Below are 16,557 nucleotides of genomic sequence, written 5' to 3' on the forward strand. Positions count from 1 at the left end.
GTTCACTTACACTGGCTTACTTGCTGTAAACATATAGACAACTAGAAACACATAAACACAAACTGCCCTCCCTACCTCCCCAACCATGATTTCCTAACTGACCATTCATTTTCATAAACTTGTCTTTAAGAAATTTCAAGAGTTTTCCCTCATTTCACGCCTTGTGCCTTTCTGTCAGATTAGGAAATAATCAGAGTGCACAATCAAAAACCCAAGCGGGCAAGGCAGATGGACCAAAAACACAGCAGTTTGACAAGCTGTTTCCCTAGGAAACCAGGCAAAAAGCAGGATTTGGACCAAATATAGAACTGGCAGCCAAAATGTGGAAACAGAAACTTCCACTCGTGGATGGGTGGGAAACCCAAACAGCCCACCTCTGCAAACCACATACAGGAGGTGAAACCAAAGGAGAGGCGTGCTTCATTGGGTGAATCCAGTAAGCTCAGAGGACATGCGCTTCCACGGTGCTAATTCCAGGATGAGACGCTCACATGGGTCTCCAGTGAGTCTCCTGAGTCACTTATGAGAAAGGAAAAGGGAAAGAAATGAGTCCTACCTACACCGAGTACCCCGAGTTCATGGACTACAGCCTGACTCACGGTCTAATGGAGAATCAGACTCATGAATGTGTAGACATGCCTTTCACCCCATTATGATCTGTCTGAGTGAATAAGGAGAGAGGCCTCGGGGAGCTCATGGGCTACTCACTGCCACTGCCACAGAGTCTGTGACTTAAGATCTCCTTTGTACAGTTTTTTTTACTGACTCATCTCTCCCCTCACGGGCTTCGGATAGAAGCAAACGCTTGTTTTCTCTTGTACTTCAGTGTAGGAGCCTGTATCACTGTATACCTTATTCCTCTTTGTAGTCATCCTGTTTTAAGATAAAAGCAAAACAGAGCGGCGCCTGAGAATAAAAAGTGACTGTTGCTACACCTCAATGTGCTGCCTAATGTCTCCAGGTCCTTCCACGCATCAGGGCCTTAAGGGGTGTCCTTTCCTGGCTGGTGTGTATGCACCAAATCTGTCTGCAATTATAGGGGGAGACGGCACGCGATACCTGGCTTCTGTTTCAGCAAAACATGATATTTCATTCAGATTTCATGGTGATTATTGACATCCTTGGACACTCAGTACAGCTTAGTAATCTGCATGGATGTTTACTGTGTTTGCCAGCGTGAGCTACAATTAGGGCGAACATAAACTTTTGACAACAGCCCAGCCTAGTTCTACTCCTGAAATGCCTGCTCTGCTGCTTCCTTCAAGCCCTTTGCACTTGCCAAAGGGACCATAACAAACCCTGCTGCGTGTCACTTGGCCTTGGCCTGACGAAGCAACAGCCCTGACAGGTACTGGTGCTATCAGGGCAGGGAGAGCCTACAAGACGAATTAACAAGGACTGGAAAAGTACAAGCTGAGAGCTGTGGGGGGTGTGTGTGTGTGTATGTGTGCATACACTGACACGTATGCTAATAAAGGCAAGAGGATGGAAAAGAAAGGCTTTTCCTCCCCAAAAAATCACACAATCTGTGTTATCATTGGATTGAAAAGTCAGTAATTTCTTGTGTACGCATCATGCATTTAAATTTGGAAACAAATTTTCCTTGTGTGACTTTTCTTGCTTTGCTACTAATATAGCAAATTCCCAGAAGACAGAAGGGAAAGGATACGGAAATAGAAAATCTGAGTTCAAGTCTTGGTTGTGCCCATGACTAGCTATGTGACCTTGAGTGGTCTCGAGGCTTTAGGTTTGCTACCTGCAAAACAGGAAGACAAGCATGGTGTTGTATTCACCTCACAAGGTTTGGATGACCAAAGAGTTAATATCTTCATTCATTCATGTAACAAATACTTATTGAGCTTCCCCTCTTTGTCAGGCACTGTTCAAGTAGCTGGGGATATAGTCATGAACACAACAATGTCCTTGCCCTCAGAGAGCTTATGCTGTGGGTGCACACAACGTGTGTGTGTGTGTGTGTGTGTGTGTCAGAGAGAGAGAGAGGAGCAATATACACACATATTAAAAAGATACACAGGCAGATAGACACTACACACCCATGCACACAATATTAGGATAGTGATGAATGCTACAGAAATACAGTGAAAAACTGTACGTGGTAAAAATGGCATACAAGTCAAAAGTATTATTTAGCATTATTACATTAGGGCCCTAGATATATGCTTTCTATAGTTGTAATATATCCTTCTTTTCATCTTTCCCACCTTCCCTCCCTTCTCTCCCTTCCTGCCATAAATATTGGTTAAAAGCATACTTTGAGAATTGCATCGGGGTGCAGGTTCATAAGGGAAGCAGATAAATTAGAAGCAGCTCCTGCCCTCAGGAAGCTTGCAGATGGCATAAAGATAAGCCATTATGTAAGTTACCATCGTTGTAGGTACATCGTGATCAAAGCGATCTCAGAGAAGAGTAGGTCTAATGCTTTGGAGATTTCCCCCAGAGAGATCACTTGCGCTTGGGAAGGCAACAGCTCAGGAAGTACCTCCTGGAGGCGAGGGGGAGGCAGAGCCTGGGGTGGGGAGGGCTGTCCCAGGCAGAAAGGAAGGAGGAAGCAATAGGAGTGTGTCCTAACATGGACTTGTGACGCTGGCTGTCTCCCAGGATGTAACGGGAAATGAACTTGGGAAGATGCAATGGGGAACCGTCAGCCCCCCACCGTGGAGAATCAGCCCACTTAATGTTCTCAGCAACATTTTCTCTGTAACAGGAAGTCCTCACTTCTGCTGGGAAACTTAGTTCTCCAGCCTCTAAGTTCTGGCCTTAACCAGAGTAAAACGAGATCTGTGTTTCATAATAAGATTTTCCCTAATTTCAAAGTTTGGGTAACTATTACACAGGCTCCTTTTCAGTAATAATGACACAATGATCCTTTCACACATGACTTCTAAGTAAAATGATAAGTAAAGGCATCTTCCTCTATTGGGTCTGTATCTCTACTTACTTCCTAAAGTTACACTTTCAGGAAAGCTGAGGCCTTTCCTATAAATTGAAGCAAATGATTCTATTTTTTCTTGCTGCTGTTTGAGTCTGAATGTGTCACCGTCATTTTCTGCCGCTGATTTGGGGATAAGGCCGGGTAGTAAGGAAGTGTTCTTCCATTACTGCAAGCATCTGTAATATGAAGTTAGGGAACTAAGTTATGCTTTTTGGCTTGATTTCAAATACCCTTCTTATTATGAAGGGTGTGAACTGGAAATAAAGATGTCTTCTTTCATTTGAAAGATTGTGAGCATTCTTGCTTGATAGTCCAAATAAATGGATGAAAGCTGCCAACAGTATGTGGCTTCAAATTAGCTTGTTCTTAAAGCCACAGTGAACTGAGACAATCAGCTGTGATCCAATTTAGAAACACTCCTCTAATTGTTACGACTGCAGAACAAAATCTGAGCAGAGGGTAAGGAAGCATATAGTCAGAGCCTACATTTCCCATTTCCCTGAGAGATGGAAAAGAAAAAGATGATGATGATGAAGAAGCAGCAGCAGGAGGAGCAGACTCAGCTCTGTGTTTGTAAAATAGCAATTTGAAAAAAATGCCAGATCCCTATCAAATTACCAATGGCATTTTTCACAGAACTGGAGCAAAAAATTTCACAATTTGTAAGGAAACACAAAAGACCCCGAATAGCCAAAGCAATCTTGAGAAAGAAAAACAGAGCTGGAGGAATCAGGCTCCCGGACTTCAGACTATACAACAAAGCTACAGTAATCAAGACAGTATAGTACTGGTGCAAAAAAAGAAATATAGATCAATGGAACAGGATAGAAAGCCCAGAGATAAACCCAAGCACATATAGTCACCTCCTTTGATAAAGGAGGCAAGAATATACAATGGAGAAAAGACAGTCTCTTCAATAAGTGGTGCTGGGAAAACTGGATAGCTACATGGAAAAGAATGAAATTAGAACACTCTCCAACACCATACACCAAAATAAACTCAAAAAGGATTAAAGACCTAAATGTAAGGCCAGACACTATAAAATTCTTAGAGGAAAACATAGGAAGAACAGTCTTTGACATATATCACAGCAAGATACTTTTTGACCCACCTCCTAGAGAAATGGAAATAAAAACAAAAATAAACAAATGGAACCTAATGAAACTTAAAAGCTTTTGCACAGCAAAGGAAACCATAAATAAGATGAAAAGACAACCCTCAGAATGGGAGAAAATTTTTGCAAATGAAGCAACTGACAAAGGATTAATCTCTCCAAAATATACAAGCAGCTCATGCAGCTCAATATCAAAAAAACAAACAACCCAATTCAAAAATGGGCAGAAGACCTAAATAGACATTTCTCCAAAGAAGATATGCAGATGGCCAACAAATGCATGAAAAGATGCTCCACATCACTAATCATTAGAGAAATGCAAATCAAAACTACAATGAGGTATCATCTCACACCAGTCAGAATGGCCATCATCAAAAAATCTACAAACAATAAATGCTGGAGAGGGTGTGGAGAAAAGGGAACCCTCTTGCACTGTTGGTGGGAATGTCAATTGATACAGCCACTATGGAGAACAGTATGGAGGTTCCTTAAAAAACTAAAAATAGAACTACAATATGACCCAGTAATCCCACTACTGAGCATATACCCTGAGAAAACCATAATTCAAAAAGAGTCATGTACCACATTGTTCATTGCAGCTCTATTTACAATAGCCAGGACATGGAAGCAACCTAAGTGTCCATCGACAGATGAATGGATAAAGAAGATGTGGCACATATATACAATGGAATATTACTCAGCCATAAAAGGAAACGAAATTGAGTTATTTGGAGTGAGGTGGATGGAGTTAGAGTCTGTCATACAGAGTGAAGTAAGTCAGAAAGAGAAAAACAAATACTGTATGCTAACACATATATATGGAATCTGAAAAAAAAAAAAAAGGTTCTCATGAACCTAGGGGCAGGACAGGAATAAAGACGCAGACGTAGAGAACTCAACTGAGGATATGGGGAGGGGGAAGGGTAAGCTGGGACGAAGTCAGAGAGTGGCATGGACATATATACACTACCAAATGTAAAATAGATAGCCAGTGGGAAGCAGCCGCATAGCACAGGGAGATCAGCTCGGTGCTTTGTGACCACCTAGAGGGGTGGGATAGGGAGGGCGGGAGGGAGACGCAAGAGGGAGGGGATATGGGGATATATGTATATGTATAGCTGATTCACTTTATTATAAAGCAGAAGCTAACACACCATTGTAAAGAAATTATATTGCAATAAAGATGTTAAAAATAAATAAATAAAAATTTTTTTAAATGCCAGAATAAAAGAATTCTTTCCTCTGATGGATGCTCCTCTGGGAGTTATGAGCATCCAGTGCTTATTGGCTCATATTCACCAACAATTCTAATGACCATTTTGCTGCTGCCTCCTCATACCAGAGGAGATTAGAACCAGTAAACATTAGAAGGTGGTGGGAAAGACTGTGAGAGGCAGCGCAGTGACAGCAGAAATGGCAGCTGACAGCCTGAGGGGACAGGAGAGACAAATTCCTGCATTACAGCAGAGTCAATAATAGATGGTCATGATGATGACCTTGAGTCATCAGGAGGTTTCAAATGCTTAGAATGGCCTCTACGGACAGAGAGAAATATGAAATGTATTTGAATAAGGTTTTCAAAATAAGCCATTACAACTGCTTACCATTATTATTATTATTATTACTAATTTTGTCTCTGTTAGAGGAGAAAGCTTAAGCTTTGTGGAAAAGTCAAGTGTAAGGTACAAAGTGGCTATACAGAGCGTGTATATAATACATTCATGAGTACACAGAAATGCACCAATTCTCCACTGAGGCCAAATATTTTTCACACACACACACACGTATTCAAAGTCTCGGCAAACTAAAGCAAGATAATCACAAATACTGAAATGTGCATTTGCTTGGCTAGAGTGGACACGGTAATAGCCATGATTTTACAAACAGGTGAAAGGGCACAATCTTAAAGAAGGTGGCTCCTATTATATTCCTGATAGTAAAAAAAATAAGTGAACTTTCCCATAGATTTTCATGATTTACAGTCACACCTGTGTTGTTATCTGCATGTTTTCTAACCACCCTGTGAGGTGGGCCTTCCAATGATCTCCATTTTACACCTGAGGAGTCTGAGGTGTCTAAGCCTTGGCCCACAGTCACACGCTGCTGGGTGACTGGAGCCCAGGTCACTGAGTTACCAACCCACATGGCTTCTTCTGTCCAGCACCACTCCTCCCTTAGTCAGGGGACTCTCTACCAAACATACCCCAAAGCTCACTTTGCTACTCCTGCTATGAATTGTCTGTTCAATGCCAGCCACTCCCCATGTCTTCTCATTCAATCTTCCCTACCAATCTGTAAAGCAGATTATCAGCCCCCATTTTTCACATGAGGAAACAGTTCTCAGAAACGTCAAGTTACCTACCTACATCAGCAGATTTATAATCTAACTGCACTCACTTGAGCCTGGCCTTCTTTTTGTGCATCTTTTTCTTTCTTTCCACAAAACTCAGAATTTTCACTTCCTTAATTATCTTTTTCCTTATAAGGGCAAGATCTAGGCCTTATTTATCTGTATTCCCTCATCGTATCTAACATGGTACATGGGACACAGTGGATGCATAGAAAATGTTAGCTAAATATATGTCTGTGCATAAAGGAAAGAGTATGAAGTTTGGAATCGGCAAGACTAGGATTTATATCTCTTCCCTGCTATTTCTGAGCGTTGTGTCCTTGGGAAAGTCTTCATAAGCCTTAGGAGTTCTCTGCTAACTAGTAATGCAGAATTGTATAACGTATTCTGAACCCAGAAGATAATCAATACCTTCTTGGTTAAGTTACAGTCCAATTGATTTCCCCATATTCTTTTGGGTGACCTATTCAGAATGTTTTAGAAATAGTTTAACAAAATGCTTTTAACTCATAAAATAAATCTGAGCTATATGTAGCTATACCAAATGTAATGTCCCTCACGGGAAGAAGAAAGTGGTTTGTCTTATTAACATTCAAGCATACTTATCTGCTCATTCATTTCCTTTTTCACTCATTCATTCAAAATTGAGGGAAACGTGCTGTAACGCAGGACCATGATGGAAATGGAAGCTCCACGAAGAGGGGCTCTGCTGATACTGGAACAGGAGCTAGAATGATGTGATGAGTGTTATAAAGAAAGAAATATGAAGTAGTGTTTCCGGGAACTTTCCAAATAGCTCTTTATCTTCCATTTGGTTGGGTGAATAAAGAAATGATAGAGAGCTTAGTTGAGGGTTTGGTAATTTCCCATGTAAGTCAGAAGAGGCATGACCACACTGGGGCCACATTGGGGTTACTCCAGGGCTACAACTTGTTTCAGAGTATTAGGAGTATTAGGATCCTCTGTCATTTCCAAATTGTCAAGTCCCTGTCTTCCAGCAAACTACATCTGGGGGTCACCTAGGCCCGCGGGAGGTGAAAGAGGCGGCTCTGATACAGACATATCCTTCTTTTTTTTTTTTTTTTTAATTTTTTTTTAAACGTTTCTTTAATTTATTTATTTTATATTTATTTTTGGCTGTGTTGGGTCCTCGCCTCTGTGCGAGGGCTTTCTCCAGCTGCGGCGAGCGGGGGCCACTCTTCATTGCGGTGCGCGGGCCTCTCGCTGCTGCGGCCTCTCCCGTTGTGGAGCACAGGCTCCAGACACGCAGGCTCAGTAGTTGTGGCTCACAGGCTTAGTTGCTCCGCGGCATGTGGGATCTTCCCAGACCAGGGCTCGAACCCGTGTCCCCTGCATTGGCAGGCGGATTCTTAACCACTGCGCCACCAGGAAAGCCCAAGACACATCCTTCTTTTGGCCAGTTTGAGTGCCTGCCCTACTTCCCTAACATTCTTCAGGCTCAACAGTGACCTTGTAAAATGGTAGTTTCATTTTAAGGCTCCTATTCTCGTGATTTTTAACTGAATTTCACTAGAATGCAGATGACAGAGAAGCTCAAAGAATGATCTCCACACCCCATTTTCCAGTAGGAAAAGTTCTGATATACCACCTATGGCTCAGAAAGATTTAAAAACAGCTCTCAGAGAAACTCATCTTCATATAATTCAGCTGGATTCAGCAAGGATGTATCAATGATTTTCAACCTTATCCAACTTCCTTATAACACATAGACAAGGGACATCTCATTTGAAGAGATACCGGAAACTGAGGAGCACATTTAAGACCAACACAAAGTCAAAGATAAGTCAATTCCTAAATAAAATACCCTCAATGATTCTGAAGATGGGGTAACAAGCCACTTTCACTTAGTAACTAGTCTGAAGAGAATGAAAGATGAAGAAAATGGTGGATTCTAAAAATAACATGATTGTATTAACTATTGCTGCATACCGATAAAAACGTAGTGGAGTGAAACCACATACATTTATGGTCTCAGTTTCTGTGGGTCCTGAGTACCAACGTGGCTTAGCTGGGTCCTCTGCCTCAGGGTCTCACAGGCTGCAAGCAAGGTGCCTGCCAGGGTTGTGGTCTCACCATTAAGTTCAACTGCAGAAGGATCTGCTTTCAAGTTAATATGGTTGTGGGCAACATTTAGTTCCTGCAGGCTGCTGGACTGAAGGCTTCAGTTTCTTTTAGCTACTGGCTGCCCTGAACTCCTTGTCACATGGTCCCCTCCATACGGCAGCTTACAACACGGCAGCTTGTTTCTTCAAAGCCACCAAGGGAGAGAGCCTCCTTGTAGGACAGATGTTACAGTCTCATGAAGCACAATCCTGTATGAGTAATCTTGTGCATGCCATCACCTTTGCTTTATTCTATTGGTTAGAAGCAAGTCACAAGTCCTGTCCACTCTCAAGGGCAGTGCCATACACAAAGGCATGAATACCAGGAGGTGGGGATAATTAGGAACCACCTTAGGGTCTATCTGCTTTCATGACATTTCCTGCCTTCTGCATAAATATCTGTCTAAGAGGCTGCAGTGGTCTTAAATACAAGAGAGGGGTTTTCATTTTCTAATTGAGAAGGAACTGTAGGTATTGATGAAGATTTTGCCCTGTCATCATTTGTCTGATACAGAACATGTATTTTTTCCTCTGTTAAGCACAAAGACATATGATAAAGAATGGAGAAGGGGCTTCCCTGGTGGCACAGTGGTTAGGAATCCGCCTGCCAATGCAGGGGACAGGGGTTTGATCCCTGGTCCAGGAAGATCCCACATGCCGTGCAGCAACTAAGCCCGTGCGCCACAACTACTGAGCCTGCGCTCTAGAGCCTGAGAGCCACAACTACTGAGCCCGCACGCCACAACTACTGAAGCCCATGCACCTAGAGTCTGTGCTCCGCAACGAGAGAAGCCACTGCAATGAGAAGCCCATGCACCGCAATGAAGAGTAGCCCCCGCTCACCACAACTAGAGAAAGCCCATGTGCAGCAACGAAGACCCAACACAGCCAAAAATAAAGTAAATAAAAAAATAAAATAAATATAAATAAATTTATTAAAAAAAAAAGAATGGAGAAAACATTTTTGTTGTTTTTGTTTTAAATCCTTCACAGTGTAACCTCTGGACAGAGTTAGAAAACTCAAGGGTTACTTTGAGATGCATTAATCCTGCTCTGAAGTCCAGCCCTGGACTCAACTTCAGTGCTAATGGCCTGTCCTATACCCACTGCAAATTACCTAAGAGGTGGGGAAACAGAGTAGGCGAGTGAAAACACTTAATTGAGAGTCGCTACAACCTGCCCTTGGGATAAAGTGTAGCTGTTTCAACAATTTGGTGTATCCTCTCAAAAAGTATAAGGCAGGATTTTATCAAGAACATTCCATGAACAGACAAATATTCAAGGGTCGGAGTCCACTAGAATATGGTAGTGACTGCTACTTACTTTTTCTCCAGCATGTTCCCTTCTCTAATGCTTTCTTCTCAAAAATATTATCTTTTTATCCAGCCTATCTCAAATTCTGAATTAGAGATGAGTAATCTTTCACCCCTAGTACTCTTTCTCGTTAATAAATAAAGGGATTTCACTCATCAAAACTTAAAACTGGCTTCCAATGTAAAAGGGAAGAACACCAAAACTTAAAACTGGTGTCTATTATACGAAAGAGGAACACAGCAGCAGAGACATTAAGGTACAAAAAGGAAAACTGAAAATTAAGAATTTTGAAAGCGTGATTCCAGAATGTTTTTCTATAACAAGGTCAGCCTTTAACATTTTCAAGGAGAAAGAACACACCTCTTTTGATGCATACTAAAGTAGTTAATATATGTCCCTATACTGCAGTGGGCAATCAAAGCACACTAAGAATTGTAAAATCATTAAATGCTAGAGCTGAACTAGAACTTTGTGATCATCCAGCCTAATCCCTACAATTCCAGGAGGACACTGGGGAGCTGAGAGGTTATACAATGACAGTAACCTGACGGTAGGACTGGAACTAAACTCGCTATACTTGGCTTCTAAACTTAGCCGATTTTACCACCACCACTTTGTGATGTGTTGTTCTTCATACCCAAACAGCCATACATACACCAGGAAATACAGACTCGAAGATATTTCTCCTATTTGCTGGAGCTATTGTCTCCCTCTTTCTCCCAATCTCCTTCCCTCCTTTGTACTTGTGTATTTTGGTGAAGTTTTTGAACAAGGAAGGAAGTCAAATGATGGAAATGGAGACCCAGGCTACCCATTCAGATCTTATTATTCCTCAAAACTGGTTAACACCCACACGCTCCCTCTGCGAGGCTCTCATTATACCCCAGCGAAAAGTGACTTGACACACTGCCTCATCTCTGTAAATGAAACTAATCAGTGCCAGTTATTTGATTGTTTCAATTATTCTATCTTTTTATCTACCGTCCAGAAGGACTATTTTTCTCCTTTTATATTATACAAATAACTAAGCCTAATGTTAGGCATGTAGAAATGGCTTAAAAAAATATTTCTTGATTATTCCGATGCCCACATAATCATAATTATTTTCAACGGGATCGGAATGGCATCAAAAAGTCATTTTGTCAAAGGCTTACACAACAGAATACCAATATTTCATTCACACATCTCTAGTTGCTAAGGCAGGATGCATGCTCTGGGATTATAGACTTTGAAGTAATAGATATGTCATAACCGCTGAAGCTTCCATCTTGATCTTCTGTATGATTTTCCATGAGGTGGAAAGAGCATGGACTTTGAAGTCAGAGATGTTTGGGTTCATAGCTCACCTCAGACATGTACCCTCAGGCAAAATATTTAATATCTCCAAGCTCCAGATTCCACATTGCAAAGTGGAATGGTAACCCACACTTAGCAGGGTTACCATGAAGATTAAATGAGAAACTGTATAAGAAGAAGCGTAGCCCAGTGTCTGTTGCAAACAAGGTACCCATTATATGTTACTTTTCCTTCCTTACCTTCACTGAGAGTATGGTATTAAGTTAACTCAGAACTTGGGCACAGCAGTATCAACAAAACCAAGTGAGGTTTACAAAGGAAGAGTTTCCTAATCTAAATCATATTGTGGTATGCTAAAAGATTCAAATGCATTACTGTGTATCCAAGACAGGATGGAAAAGAGGGAGGAAAGCCAAGCCACTTCTGCAATGAATGAAAAGTGAGAAGAAAGAAGGGAAAGAAATCAAGCAAAAATAGTAAAAATTCACCCAAAGTGTCCACAGAAAAGAGGTTGGGAAACAATGAATTGAAGAGTAGTAGGAAGCAAGATTATTAGGAATTTGAAAGCTGGGAACTCCTTTGTGCCAAAATTAAAAGTTAAAGAGTTTCCAACCACATTTTTGTAAACCTAGCGTCCCTGAATGTACTAAGTAAACACTTAGCCAAATATGACTAGCTCGGCTCAGAATGGGGCAATTCAATAAGGAGGGCTGTCAGGCTAATTCGGTAAACCAAGAGTTCAATAATATATTCCAGAAAGCGGTGGTGTCTGTTATGACATGCCCATGGTTATAATAGGCTGGGAATGTTCTTCCTTATACTCTACAGGAATGAGATGCAAATAACCCAAGGGGTACATTTCATCAGTCATCTCCCGGAGAGACTGAATCTTACTCAATCTTCTCTGAAGGCAAGACAAAGAAAAAAAAAAAAAATTACCAAAAAACCCCCAAAAAACAAGAGGCTCTAATTTTCCTCAAGAGACTGGGTGTTGGTCTTGGCCATATTCCAATTTACCGCTTTTCAGTTACTCCACCAATACACCACCCCCGCTCCAGTTTCAGCAGGGCATGCTAAGTTTTCATTTCTTGTCTTCAATGTGGAGAAGCAGCAACGTGGTCCATTTCTTTTATACCAGGAGGGGCAGGAAGGTGCACAGAATCCACAACCATAGCTTCAGGGAGAGCTAGAACAGTCAAGATCAGCGGGTGAAATTAATCCTTAGCTGATAAATGAATTCTGCCAAATGACCTCTCCCCCATGATGTCTTAAAAGCCTCAGAGACAGAAAACATGAATCTAGTTATCATCGATATAATAGATCCTAATTTTAAATGGGAAAGTATCACAGAAGTGCTATGTCCATTAATTATAGAGGCTGTATGCTATCAAACCATATTATAAATATTTAACAGTTTACATAAATGTTGATGGGGTGAACATGTCTTTATCTTTCTTTGACACTATTTTATAGTTTTTGTTTGTTTGTTTGTTTTCACATGCAGGGCCCTCAGCCATTCAAGAAATGATGTAAACTGACCAAGCTCACAGGGGCCCTCACATGAAAAAAAGAAAAGAGGGCCTTCTTTATCATGAATTAGCTTGGCGGAAGTTGAACTTCTCCTGGCTAGCAATAAGCTTTCTCTCACTTGAACCTCCACAGGTTGTTTTATGCGTACCTCCCTAAGCATTCTCATCCCTTGTAGGAAAGTTATTTATATGATATTTCATTTCCTCTATTTGAACAAACAGACCATGTGGCCTCCATCTTATTGTCCCAAATGGGAGTTAAGACAGTTGGAGAGTCTCAGTAAAGGAGTGCTGAATGGAAGCAAAACAAAAGAACAAATGAAAAAAGAAATCAGTTTTGTCCTCAGATATAGAATTTGTGTTGAACTTTATGTCACGAAGTCTACAGCAATTCGTACACTGTATCAACTCCATTCTTCCAGTTCCTGTCCTTTCAGGGTCCGGACATTTAGAAGAGAAGCCATGCTTTCTTTTTTTCTTTTTTTTTTTTTAATTAATTAATTAATTAATTTATTTTTGGCTGTGTTGGGTCTTCGTTTCTGTGCGAGGGTTTTCTCTAGTTGCGGTGAGCGGGGGCCACTCTTCATCGCGGTGCGCGGGCCTCTCACTATCGTGGCCTCCATGCTTTCTTTTAACCACAGTTCAGGGAGCAACCCTAGAAGGTGTTGTCAAAGCAGTGAAGAGAATGAACAAAATTTTTTTGTGGAAAGAACAGGTGACTCAAGAGCAGTGAAGGTGCAGATTTCAGTGGCATGGAGTAGGAGGAAGGCATCTGCCAGCAGTTCCTGGGGTCAGGGAGTGAGTTGGCAGCAGCGAATAGAAACAAAATGGTGCGCGTAAGATCACTCTCAGGCACACTCACTGAATGTGAGAAAGGGCAAAAGACAAATAGTATTTTTACTTGGGTCTTTTAACCATCTCTGTACAATAACAAGAACAAAGACAAAACTAATCAAAAAAGTTGCATATATTAAAACAAAATAAGTGCAGCCCCTGTGGACAACAGTATGGAGGTTTCTCAAAAAATGGAAAATAGAACTACCATATGACTCAGCAATTCCACCCCGGGTATACATCCGAAAAAACCAAAAACACTAATTTGAAAAGATCCATGCACCCGGATGTTCATAGCAGCATTATTTACAATGGCCAAGATATGGAAGCAACTAAGTGTCCATCCACAGATGAATGGATAAAGAAGGTGTGGTATATATACACAATGGAATACTACTCAGCCATAAGTAAGAACAAAACTGCAGTCCATGGATGGACTTAGCATTATGCTTAAGTGAAATAAGTCAGGCAAAGACAAATACTGTATTCTATCACATACATGTGGAATCTAAAAAATACAACAAACTAGTGAACATAACAAAAAAGAAGCAGACTCACAGATGTAGAGAACAAACTATTGCTTAACAGTGGGGGGTGGCGGGGGAGTGGGTGGTATAAGCTATTGGGTGTAAGAGAGGGTTAAGGATGTATTGTACAACACAGGGAATATAGCCAATGTTTTGTAATAACTATAAATGGAAAGTAACATTTAAATATTGTATAAAAATTAAAAAACAAAACAAAAACAAAACAAGAGCCTAGAAGACAATGTACCAAACTCAGCAGGGTGAGCCCTGGGGAGTGAAGGCTGCTATCGGTGCCTTCCACTTTTTCTTTCATATAGTTTTGCATTGGTGATTTAAAAAAAATAATAACATCCTTTATAACAATTTAAAAATTAAAGACAAAAAGCTCACCCTAAACAGCATTTGGAAAACAGACTGCCTTTTATGAAGTACCATGAAAGATTATAATAAACCTGAGTCCTGCCTTCCAGGAATGCAAATAGCTTCCTCATTTCTGTTCCTCCCAGTTCTTACTTAAATTCTTGTACCGTCAGTTCAGACTCATTCAGTCCCTTGATACCAAAAGTGTGAGCAGGAAAGCATTCAAAATGCAAAAATGAAGATTAATGGAGGATTTTCAAGCACTTCTATTTAAACAATGTTTTGCACAGACTGCGTTCTCGCTCTCGGCGGCAGTGTGGCTGGAGACCACTGAAGAATACTTATTTTTTTCGTAATTAGATGTCCCACAAATGCAGTAAATGATGCAAAAAGAGCACAGTGTTCAGAGCTGTCATTTATGGTCAAATAATTAGTCGACATTACATTCAAATGCTACCTCTGGTATTACAGCCTGAAGCGTTCTGTATTTCATTGAATGCGGGGACCTATTCCAGTAATTTGCCTAAAATAAACTCCTTGCTTTCTGGAGAGAATGGGTCAACACCTCTAAACTAGTTACATTTCAAAATGCAAATAAGGAACAGCACAGAATTAAGTAGAAGTTTTTTTCCCCAAAAAATAACATATGCAACTACCTCTCAATTGCTTTTCAATAAGTCATCTCCTTTATTTAAACCACATACACATACGCAAACATGTATGCACACATATGGGTGTGCATATACATGCTCAGTGAAAATGTTAATTAGGTTATCTTCACTTCAGAAGCAAGATTATGTTTGGTATGCAGCAGATTACCAGGCAACTCTTTTGAAAAATAGATGATACATGGGTATTCAAATTAATTCGCTCTTTCATGAGATATTTATTGCACCTCTGCATGCAGAAGACCTTGTGCTATATAATACCATGTGGGGAAATCAAAAGATACAAGGGACCCCAGTCTGTGCAGAAGTGTACAAGTACAGGGACAAGACAGTAATACAAGGTTTAACACAGAGGGTCTGTGTGCCTTAGCTAGGTTTTAGTCCCAGAGTTTTTCCAAAACTCAGTTATTACTAGTAATACTAGATGTAAAATGGTAAGTAATCTTAAACATCTATAAAAATACTGTAGAAGCTCAGAATAAGAAGGCACTCTGCCAGTCTCACATAGAAGAATGGTGACATCTTTGACTCCTCTCTGCCTCTCCAGCCCCACACCCAATCCAGTAGCAAATCCTGTCAACTCTACCTTTGAAATATACACACAACAATCGGAACACCTCGGCTACCACCTCAGTCCAAGACACCATCACCTCTTGCCCAGTCTATGGTAACAGCCTCTTAACTGCTCTCTTGCTACTGTCCTTTACCCCTACAGTTTACTCTCTGCAGAGCAGCCAGAGTCATTCATTTAAAAACTCGTCAATGTGGCACATATATACAATGGAATATTACTCAGCCATAAAAAGAAAAGAAATTGAGTTATTTGGAGTGAGGTGGATGGACCTAGAGACTGTCATACAGAGTGAAGTAAGTCAGAAAGAGAAAAACAAATACTGTATGCTAACACATATATATGGAATCTAAAAACAAAAAAATGGTTCTGATGAACCTAGGGGCAGGACAGGAATAAAGACACAGACGTAGAGAATGGACTTGAGGACACGGGATGTGGGAAGGGTAAGCTGGAACGAAGTGAAGAGTGGCATGGACATATATACACTACCAAATGTAAAATAGATAGCCAGTGGGAAGCAGCTGCACAGCACAGGGAGATCAGCTCGGTGCTTTGTGAGCACCTAGAGGGGTGGGATAGGGAGGGTGGGAGGGAGATGCAAGAGGGAGGAGATACGGGGATATATGTATAGCTGATTCACTTTGTTATAAAGCAGAAACTAACACACCATTGTAAAGCGATTATACTCCAATAAAGATGTTAAAAAAAATAAAACAAAACTGGTCAGCACATGCCATGCTTCAGCTCAAAACACACTACGCCTTCTCAACTCATTTAGCATAAAATCCAAGTCCTTTCATGGCTTATAAAACCCTACAGCACCTGGTTCTTGGCTGCCTCTCTGATCTCATGTCCTGCAACTCTCCCCCATCGTTGCAATCCAGGCACCTGGCCTTTCTTGGTTCTGCATATTTC

General features: G+C 40.9%; 1 protein-coding gene and 1 long non-coding RNA gene across 9 annotated transcripts in view; one reads left to right on the forward strand and one right to left on the reverse strand.

The window, feature by feature from the left end:
* The window catches only part of LOC309629396, a 38,971-nt gene extending 22,611 nt beyond the window's left edge, over positions 1-16,360 (forward strand). The window contains exon 2 of the long non-coding RNA XR_014245050.1: positions 184-16,360. This is a non-coding gene — a long non-coding RNA (uncharacterized lncRNA). The remainder of the gene's footprint in view (positions 1-183) is intronic.
* LPP (LIM domain containing preferred translocation partner in lipoma) overlaps positions 1-16,557 on the reverse strand; it is a 694,560-nt gene that overhangs the window by 197,245 nt on the left and 480,758 nt on the right. The gene's annotated exons all lie outside the window — the stretch shown is intronic.

Source organism: Balaenoptera borealis (genome assembly GCF_965194805.1).
Source record: "Balaenoptera borealis genome assembly, chromosome: 5".
Taxonomy (NCBI): domain Eukaryota; kingdom Metazoa; phylum Chordata; class Mammalia; order Artiodactyla; family Balaenopteridae; genus Balaenoptera; species Balaenoptera borealis.